Source organism: Echinops telfairi, unplaced genomic scaffold (genome assembly GCF_000313985.2).
Source record: "Echinops telfairi isolate 266 unplaced genomic scaffold, ASM31398v2 ScPeMD7_5592;HRSCAF=6446, whole genome shotgun sequence".
NCBI lineage: Eukaryota > Metazoa > Chordata > Mammalia > Afrosoricida > Tenrecidae > Echinops > Echinops telfairi.
Genome location: NW_022109491.1, coordinates 48,641,065 through 48,649,127, shown reverse-complemented (window position 1 = coordinate 48,649,127; position 8,063 = coordinate 48,641,065).

Below are 8,063 nucleotides of genomic sequence, written 5' to 3'. Positions count from 1 at the left end.
AAGGTCTTACTTCATCAACACCCTGTAGGCTGTGTTAAGATACATATGATTCCAGGAATCCTGTGCTGGTCTTTCTGTTATATTTTGCTTATGCTCATTCATATTAGGGTGTATCTCACAGGTGTGTTGCCATTGGGGGTCACCCTCTTGAAACTGTGTTATAGGGTTGCTATGAGTTGGCATCGACTCGATGGCAGTGAATTTGGTTGTGTTATTATAATTATTATTACATTGATTGTTTTTCTTAATTTGAATCATTCTTGCATTCTTAGAATAAATTCCACTTTTAATATGCTGTTGGATTCAGTTTGCTAATATTTTGCTGAAAACTTTTGCATCTATAACCATAAGGGATATTGGTTTAGAGTTTTCTTATAATATCACAGTAATGTTGGTGCCATAGAATAACTTGAAAAGTTTTCCCTTCTCTTCTGTTTTTGGAAGCGTTTTAGTATAACTAATAGAACTGACCAGTAAGTCATCTGGTACTGGACTTTTCTTTATTTAGAGATGTTTTTTGTTACCACTCTAGTCTCTTCATTTGCTATAGGTCTGTTGAGAATTTCTATTTCTTCCTGAGTCCACTGAGGTAGTTTGAGCTTCCAGGTGATTGTTCATTTCACCTGGTTTATGCAATTTGTTAGTGAGTGTGTTTATAGTACTTTTTCTAATATGTCGTTAAATTATTTTTTCTTCAAGGGTCATAATAGTATTGTAATCTTCTCTCTTTGGTTTTAGTATAGCTAAGGTTTGTCCATTGTGTTGATCATTTTAAAGAACAAACTTGTGGCTATACTGATTCTCTCGATTGTTTTTCTTTGATCGATTTCATCTGTAAAGGAGCCTGGCGGTGCAGTGATTAAGCAGAAGGCTGCGAACCAGAACACTTGTGGCTCAAACCCACCAGCAGCTCTCTGAGAGAGAAGTTTATGCAGTCTGCTTCTGTAAAGATTTACATTCAGCTTAGAACTCTGTGGAGCAGTTTTACTCTGTCTGATAGGGATATCAAGTTGGAATCAACTCAAGAGCATCAGATTTGATATTTTTTTCACTTTGTTTCATTCATCTTCACTCTGATCTCCATTCTTTGTTATTCTCTTTCTTCTGGTAGCTTTTGTCCTTTTTAAGTCCTTCCCCACCCCCCATTTTTTTTTTAGTTCATCTGGTTGTAAAGTTGAGTTACTGATCTTAGAGCATTTTTTTTCTCTTTGAAGTATTTACAACTATGTTTCCCTCTGAGCAAAGCCTCCATCATATCAAATAAGCTTTAGCATATTGTGCTTCAATTTTCATTCATCTCTAACTATTTTCTAGTTTTCCTTGTAGTTTCTCCTTTGACAGTGTGTTGTTTTAATTTACATATATTTTTAAATTTTCTATTTTTCTTCCTGTTATTAATTTGGTTTCATTCCATTGTGATCAGAGAAGATATTTTATAAGATTTTTGTCCTTTGTGTTTTATTGCAATTCCTTTTGTGACATAATGTATGATCTCTCTTGGATAATGATTCATATGCATTGGAGAATTTGGGTGAAATGAGCTATAAACGTTTGTTAGTTGTATCTGATTTATAGTGTTTTCCAAGTCTTGTGTGTTCTACTGACTTTCTGTCTACATATTCTACCTATTATCAAAAGTGGTTGTTAATTCTCAGCTCACTGCCATAGAGTTGATCTGACTCATAGAGAACTTAAGTAAAATGGAACGAAACACTACTAGGTGCTTCAAAATCCTCACAATTATTGTTGTGGTTAAGTGAGCCCATTATTGTTATGTTGAAGCTCATGTGTTAACCCATCCCCTTAGGGGTCTTTCCCTTTCCCCCTGCCCTTTTACTTTAACAAGTCGTTTTCAAGGGACTTGTCCCAAATTCCTTGAGATTGAAGTATTGCCATGCTCCCTTCTAAGGAGCATTCTAGTTGTACTTCTTCCCAGAGAGAGGTTTCTGTCCTTCTGGTGATCTGTGGTACTTCTCAGTATTCTTCACCAGCACCATAATTTAAATGCATAGACTGCTCTATAGTCTTCCATATTTAATTTCCAACTTTCACTTGTGTATGAGAAGGGTGATAATACCATGGCTTGGGTCAGGCACACGTGAGTCCTCCAAATGACATCCTTGCTCTTACCACTTTAAACAGAACGTATGGGCAGACTTACCAATGTGATGCATCATTTGATTTCTTGATTCTTGCCTCCATGAGCATTGATTATGGATCGAAGCAAGATTAAATCCTTGCCAACTTCATTTTTTTCCCTCTGTTTATCATGATGTTATTATTGGTGTACTCCTGAGAATTTTCTTACATCAGGTTGTGATCCATACTGAAGGCTACAATCCTTAATCTTCATCAGCAAGTGCTTCAAGTTCTCCTCACGTTCAGCAAGCAAGATTGTGTCATCTGCATATTGAAAGTTGTTAATAAACCTTTACTGGAGCCGATGCTGCATTCTTCCTCATAGAGCCCAGCTTCTCTGATTAGATCATTTGACAAGGATGCAATATAACGTATAATCTTCAAATTTGTGTTCCAAATATCCGTACCTCACACTCTGAACCGTAGACATTGAGACTAATGGAAAAAAACAAGGCAACATGGGGAAATACAGGTGGACCAAGTCCCCAAGTTCCCAAGAGCAACTGCTTTGAGGTCTCCCATATTAGAATTCTAATGAAGAGTCACTTGAATTCCTATACATTTTGTGAGCAAAACTGGAAAAAGGATGTAAGGAATGTGGGAATAAATATTTATTTTATTTATATTACAGGTAGCTCCTTTTTCAAAGGAGCTCATATGGTTATTTAAATATTAGTATTATACATACACATGTCTTCTGTTCACATGTGTTTGCTTGAATTATTCAGTTTGCTTCTGCTATAGTTTCTTCCTTTTTCGCTTTCTATTTATGTTACTATTAATAATATAATAATGTTACTCACAATTTATGCAGTTTTCTTATAGATATTTAAATAATGAGACTTCAGTTTTAGAATATCAAAACAAAATCTTAAAAATAGAACATTTTAGGATAAAAGCATGGCAATTTACCCTCTTATATGCCAAGTATTCAGTAAATGTATCAGCACCATAAGAAATATTAACAGCATGTTCTGCTTTCGTCAGAGTCCAATGAGTGCATCTATAAGCTTGAAGAGCAAAATCATCTGCAAAATGGTGGGACCGACCTTTCCCTGTGAGCAATTAGATTTGAAATGCTTCTCAAAAGAGAAAGGAAAAATAATAGCCTCAATGAACCATGTAGCAGACAGAATTGAAGGCCAGGACGAGGCTCCCCAGGACCGCCCAGAAGTAAGACACAACAACTTCATGTGCCTCCAGGTAAAAGAGCTGTGTCTGTGGTTCCCGAGGAGTGGAAGAAGAAAGATTTATATTGAGCCACTTACAGTATGGAAGAAACCAGAATAAAGGAGTCTTGGTATATTTTACTGACTTATGATGCCCCAGGCAGCAACAAAGAGGAAATGGTGTTTTTAAGTTTGTATTTACTATTGAGTCCAATAACTCAATGTTGGTCTTTCCAGTACTTAAAATCTAGCGGACTACCCTCAATCATACTTGCGCCTTCCTTCGGGGAAGAGTAAGTTTAAGGACAGATTAATTAATGTGAAGCTTCTAGCCAAACTCTCTGTAACTCCCACCAAAGGAACTTTTCCTGTATATGTCTGGCTAAGAGAGTTTGGGGAGACAGATAGGATTCCCCTGTCCGTAATTATTAACAGGCTTCATTATGATTGCCATCCTGCTAAACAGACAATGAACCCTCTGAGAAGTAGGAGAGGGAATCTCACTTACAGCAAGAGCCAGTAACAGAATGCATCCTCTGGACTCCCAAATCCCTAAGCAGTGAATCCCTTTGATCAAGGACACAGATGGGACACCAGAGGACCAGCGGAACCAAGAGTCAGGCATGAGACCGTGTGATGGACATTCTCAGCCCACAGAGCAAGAAGAGCTGAGTCACTTGGGGCAGGGGTTGAGTGAATCACGGCAGTGGAATCACAGAGTGTCTTCAGGGTGTAGCTGAATGAAGCAGGGGGCTCTGGGCACTTAATTTAGGGAGCTGGGTTCCCTGATCCACAGAACCTGAGCTAAATGCCTTCGTGTTGAGGCTTACAGCAAAGTGACATGCCCTTAGTGCATTTATTAGCAGCCCCAAAAGAGCTTTGTACCATATGTTGACTGCACAACTGGGTCCTGAACACTTCTCACCTGCATTGTAGCCTGTTTACTTCATTCAAAAATCCTTTCATCGTGATTGTTGTCCGTGAGTTTGTGTGGTGGTTGCAATGGATTTTATAACCTAGGTATGAATGTAGAGAGTGTTGTGTATCACAGAACACAGGAAAAAAGGAAAAGACTGGAAGTTTCCATTGTAATGTTGCTCCCGCATGAAAGTGGAGATCAATGATGCTACTTACTATTGGTTAAGTTGACCATATAAAAAAGTAGACATTTTATGTTGGTTTTTTGGCTACTTTTCCCAATAACTCATTGCTAGGTCAATGCAGTCTTTAGAAACCAGCAGAACATGCATGGTGACCATATAAAGGAAAGAAATCTTTCCTGGTCCTGTGTCATCCTTATGATCATTGATAATCTCTGAGTCCATTGTTTCAGCCAATGTGACAATTGAATCTATCTTGCTCAAGGTTTTCCTCATTCTCACTAACACCCTACCAAATCTGATGTCTTTCTCTAACAATTGTTCTTTCCAAAAATAGTGCCTAAATAAAGTAAGCAGAAATCTTGGCATCCTTACTTTTTGGTGGGTTGGTTGGTTTTTTTTTTTTGGAATCCTTACTTTTAAGAAATTTTCTAGTTATATTTTTTCTAAGGCTGATTTATTCATTCTTTTGACAGTAGATGGTATATTTAATATTCTTGGAAATGATGATGCCAGCAAATGTACAAATGTGCTCGGTACAATTGATGTATGGATGTATGATGTATTGCTATAAGAGCTGTAAGAGTCCTCAATAAGATGATTTATTAAAAAATTTTTTAAGTGTAGTGAAGAAAGCTGATGTTGCCTGGCTCTCAGAAACAACATCTTCTGGGTTCTCAAAACAAGCAGCCATGCAAGTGTGGAATCAGCTAAGGCCACAAGGAAGAAGCATACCAGCCTATGTGATCCAAGCATTGTAAATAATAAAACCCAAACCTGGAGGAAGGAATGGTATTAGAGGTTAAATTCTGAATACCCAATTTGCAGATGGCTAAAACTGATAGTGACATCCCAAAACCAATCTACACGGTCCTTGTTCACATTAAGCCTCAGGTGAATCCCCTCTGACTCTCTACCAGAGACGGGAAAGGACTTTGTACAGGGAGCATCGTAGGGTGGGTTGCTGTAATGGTAGTTAGGTCAAAATGTGACCCCTTGTTATTTGATCTCCATCTTAGTGCAATGTATAATTGTTACAGTTTTTAATATTCTGTCCTTTTTTCCTTTTAAACACTTCTATTGGCTCACAATCCACATATCATACAATTCAATAGTTCAATCAAGGCGAGAAGAGTTCTATAATCATTACCACAATTTTATGAACACTTTTTTCTTTTTTTTAACTCCTTATTATGTGCTCCCCCATTTCCCCACAGCCTCTTGTGTGATACTGCCAAGAAACCATTAGTACAGTTACTGTCTCTTTACCTATCCTGGATTTCATATACAGGAAAACATACAAAACAAAAACAACATCAAAACCAACAACAAAAACAAAGTAAAACAGATAAAAATCTCAATCAAAAAGAAAGCAAAAAATATTCAAAACAAAAACAAATTTAAAATGAGTCAAAAGGGAGATCAAATGATAAGCTAGTACCTTTTAACCTATTGTTTTTAGGTGCCATCGAGTCAGCTGCACCCCTTAGGGACCCTGTGCACAACAGAACAAAGCACTGCATGGTCTCGCACCATCCCCACATTGACTCCTATGCCTGAGCCCCTTGATGCAGCCACGGTGTCGATCCTTTTTTTCACTGCGCTTCCTCTTCACCAAACATGACGTCTTCTCCAGGAATTATTCTCTCCTGACAATATGTCCATAGTATGTCTTGCCATCCTCACTTCTAAGGAGCGCTCCGGCCTTACTTCTATACATACCAATTTGTCTTTTTAGCAATGGCCATATTTCAAGGAATCTTTTGATGATGTTGTTTATTCCTTCAGTTATCTGGTGATTCTTGGGTAAAGTGCTATTCAATTTCCTTGTATTTGGCTTTTTAGAGTTGATCGTTCTATGGTTGACTACTAATTTTACAGTGTTATATCTGAAAATATGGTTTGTATTATCTCAATGTTTTTGAATTTGTTGATGCTTGTTTTTTGACCTAAAATATGGTCTATTCTAGAATAGCTTCTGTGAGCTCTTGAAAGTAAGGATTTGAATTTTTATTGGGTGAAGTGATCTATATATAGCTATGAGATTCAGTTGATTGTTTATGCAATTTAATTTTTTTGTATCCTTCTTGATTTTCTTTCTAGTTGATCGATCTTTACTTGAAAGTGATATATTGAAGTCTCCTGATAGTATCATATTATGCTCTATTTGTTTCTTCATTTCTGTATTTGAGTAATGTATTTTTATGGTAATTCATTTGGTGCATACATATTGATTGGGGCTATGGTTTCTTGTTCAATTAAAGCTTTCATAATTAAAAATGACCTTTTTCTTATTATGTTATTAACCTTGCTGTCTATTTTGTTTGAGATTAATGTTGCTACTCCAGTTTTCTTTTGACTGCTGTTAACTCGATGGGCTTTTCGCCCCATTCTCTGATTTTCAGTCATTTTACTTTTTATATGTAAGGTAAGTTTCTTGCAAGCAGCATTGTAAGTTCTTTTTTTTATTTTTTTAAGCCATTCCATTAATCTTTGTCTTTAAGTGGTGAATTCAGTCTATTTACATTCAGGGTTGTTATTGAGAAATATGTTTTTTTTGATGCTACGTTTGTTTTATTTTTAATGGTGTGATAGGTAGGTTTATTGTGCCATCATGGCCAATGAACACATGAGGGATTAAATGAAGGGCGGAGAGATAAATGGCTCAGCAAGTCTCACTTTCTGGTTTCTTGCTCTTGGATGATCAGACCAGTGTGCGGCTGCCTTAGATGGTTCTCTGCCTCAACTTGCAAGCTACACTACCTGTGGGACACCTAACCCGTGAACTGTGTCACTGTAGTTTGAGGTTCCTTCAAGACCTGCTTCGCCATGCTGCTGGAGTATATACATCACTTGAGCTGGGGATTGTGGACCCTGTGTTCTGGCTGACTGTTGGTGACCTGCTTGCTGTTTGCTGCCTGTGGCCGGATATCCTGAATTGTTCTACAGAGGACTACTAGGCGGCCTTCAAGACTTGAAAGACTACCAGTGCATTAGCTGCCTCACAGAAGTGAGTTGCACTGAGCCATTTGTACTGCTTTATAGATTGTTTATTTCTTATGTTAGTTCTATATAAATATCTACAAAATCATTAATGTCCTGGTTTTGTTTCTCTAGAGAACCCTGTCTAACATAAGTGATGTTACTGGTTTTAGTTTTCATGATGATTTTTGTGTTGCCTTCCTGTTATTATCTTTGCTTTTTAGTTTTTGTTGTTGTTTTTATCTTATATTTTATCTTGCTTATTTGGTTTTCATCTTGTTTGTATTGTTGTTTTATTTTTTCTTTGTAGGTTGTTGGCTTTTTGTAGTTTTTGCTCCAATTTTAATGAAGTTTGCTGTATTTTGTGAATGGTTCCATATCTTTTCCATTTGAATATTTAATGTCTGCTCTGTTCTCTCTGCTCTTGTTTATTTATTTATATTTATCTTTATAGCAGAAAAAATGTCTATGATGGCTTTTTTTATATACTTTTATTGGGGGCACTTACATTTCTTATCACAATCCATACATTCATCCATTGTGTCAAGCATATTTGTACATATGCTTCCAGCATAATTTTCAAAGCATTTTCTTTCTACTTGAGCCCTTGATATCAGCTCTTAATTTCCCCCTCCCTCCCCACCCTACCCTCCGTCATGAACCCTTGATAAGT